The sequence below is a fragment of the Peromyscus californicus genome, unplaced genomic scaffold (assembly GCF_007827085.1).
Source record: "Peromyscus californicus insignis strain IS unplaced genomic scaffold, ASM782708v3 Scaffold_18__1_contigs__length_77618521, whole genome shotgun sequence".
Classification (NCBI taxonomy): domain Eukaryota; kingdom Metazoa; phylum Chordata; class Mammalia; order Rodentia; family Cricetidae; genus Peromyscus; species Peromyscus californicus.
Window position 1 is genome coordinate 43,068,274 of NW_026294480.1, and position 2,729 is coordinate 43,071,002.

General features: G+C 43.9%; 1 pseudogene; it reads right to left on the reverse strand.

The window, feature by feature from the left end:
- Window positions 1–408: 408 nt before the first annotated feature.
- On the reverse strand, window positions 409–970 carry LOC128113851 (interleukin-10 receptor subunit beta-like; annotated as a pseudogene).
- Between the last annotated feature and the right edge of the window lie 1,759 nt (window positions 971–2,729).

Below are 2,729 nucleotides of genomic sequence, written 5' to 3' on the forward strand. Positions count from 1 at the left end.
TGCTGTAGCTGGCTGAGTGGGTTTCTTCTTGGAATGCAGTGCTGGAGGTCTGAGCCCAGACAGGATCCCGAAGCTACAGCCGTCACTACAATAGTGTTTGTGGCATTTGGAGTCTTCCATAATTGTGACAGTTTGTCTGAAACTTCTCCTTCATGGAAAGAAGAAAAATGAAAGTGTGCCGTGGTGAGGCTGTTCCCCCAAACTCTCAGGTAGTGGAGAATTCCCAGATGGGAAGATGTATTTGGTCTTCTTAGACATGAACCCCATCAAGGCAAAGCGGCTGAGTCCCAGGAAGATCACAAAGACAGACTGTGAGGATGGTGGACACCAAGGCCAGGGGTTGGCCCGTCACTGTCAGTCACTGTCATTGGTACTCACAGGCAGACTCACTCCCTTCTCCAGCTCTATTCAGATCAAGAGGAAACCCTTTAATGCAGTTAGTTCAGTTGTCCATGAATCCGGGTCTCTCAGGCCTCAAAGTCATTCTGAGGAGAAAGTCGAAACTTGTCACCTCCGTTTTTCCAACATTGCACATTACACGCTGAAGAGTTATAAAAGTTCTTTGTGGTCCCTGTTTCAGGTTTGATCCCAGTTTGTGGGAAACACATATGTAAGGAATCAGCAAGTGTTTGTTTACATTCCAGGAGGTCTGAAAATGGTGTCACCCTCAGGACAGTAGGGGATACTTACTCGGTCCAAATGTTCTTCTACAAACTCAGCCCTGACTCTCAAGGTGTGGTCTTCATACTTGGAGAGATTTGAGAAATCGCATTCAGTTGAAGTCATGCTCCTGGATACGTCTAGGGATTACCTCTAACATTGGTACTGAGCTATGACATTCTGATTCCCTTTGGGAAAAGCAGGTGACTCCCATCGTAGAATGTTCTCGAAATGAACTGAGTTCATTCTGGTATCCCGGAGGTGGGACCACTCCTCATGCTGACACCCACAGCCAGCTGCATAGCCACATTAGGGGACAATCGGGGTGCTCGTATACCAGCAGCATAGGACACTTGCCCTGTACCCCAGAGTGCCAGCATCCTACCCGTTGCTTTCTGTTCATTTGTTTGAGACTAGGTCTCACTATTAGCTGGAACTTGCCGAGTAGCTAGGGCTAGACTCGAACTTGAACTCCCCTTGCTTCTGCCTCTTAAGTGGTGGGGATTACAGGCGTGTCCCACCACACCTGGCTCCATGGATTTTCGCGTTTTCAGTTAGTAAATTCGGTGGTTGAGATACAATTTATTGCCTAGCACTAAGTACGTACAACTTCAAACAGGAGGCGTGAAAATGTGGTTGGTTAAAGAAGTCTACGCTCATTAGCTTCCTGTCAGATGAGCCTCTGGAGTTTCCCCTAAACTCAGGAGCTGTTACTTTTGTTTGTGTTTTTCTCTTTCTTTCTTTCTTTCTTTCTTTCTTTCTTTCTTTCTTTCTTTCTTTCCTTCCTTCCTTCCTTCTTTTCTTTCTCTCTCTCTCTCTTTCTTTCTTTCTTTTCAAGGGGTGCCTTTTGTAATCAGGTCAAGTACAGAGTCTGAGTTATTTCCCAAAAGACTAGCTCTCTGAGCAGTGAAGCAAGACGGCTCATATATAAAGAAATATATTTGTGAAACAAAATAAATTGGTTATGCTTTAAAATCTTTAAATGCACCCCTCAAACAGTGAGTAACACATCACTAATGAATTAATGCCATGTAAAGGCACATGGGGGAAGATGTAGGGAAACAGGGCTTGTGCCATGGTACCGAGACTATAAACTGGTGGGATCACTCCAGAGAACCTTAAAACCTGCTATCAGCTGGACATACTCTCTCCATCCAGCAGTTCCACCTCCAAGTCTCCACTCTCAAAACATGCTGAGAACAGCCAGTGACATGAGGAAATGTATCACGTGATTCCTAATAGTTACGCAAATGCAGAAAAGAATAATATGCATCATTTATTGAGACAAAGATATGGTATAGTAACAGTTCAAACAGTCATGGAAAGAAGCTTGCTGGCTTCCGGGTAGTGGGTACCTCTGGGATGGGGATGCTCTTTCTATACAAGCAGTTTCTGATTTTGAAAAGAGAAAATAAAGCAGATATCGGCATCTGAGTATATGATAGGTTGGTACATGAACATCTGCTAATAGTTTTGGTGCTTGGCTGTATATTCTAAATGCCGTCATTGCACACTTCAAACTTTAAGAAGTGTCATTGAATGTGAAAACACAGCAAAAGGTTTTAGTTTATTTACATTGTTTTATATTTATTCAGGGTATGTAAATACAGCAGACATCATAACATATAAAGCTCATTAAAACATGTGATAATGGCACCGTGCTATGTGTGTTTCTAATTATAACATTCTATCACAGCTGTTTTCCATAAACCGCTGGAGGTGCCTCATTTCAATGTGGACTGTTTTTATCTAAAGCTACAGTTGTAGTTACTGAAAAGGCCACTGGGGGCAGTATAGGTGGGAGACGTAGATATTAGACGGAGGCTCTGAAGAACTCTGGCCTGGAGACAGGACAGCCACAGGCTATAGGCTGCCAAGGAGGGCCTCCCCCTCTTCCTAGTTCCTTAACAAGAGAGAACGCCTGGAACAGGCCCAATTATGCTTTCAGCGTCCCCAAATTTGTCTCCAGTTTTGAAAGGAGTTTTCTTTATCGTTTGACTTCAGATCAGGGGTTAAAAGGTGATGAATGATAGGTCTAGCCGGTGTGCTACAGACCATGAGGCTCCTTG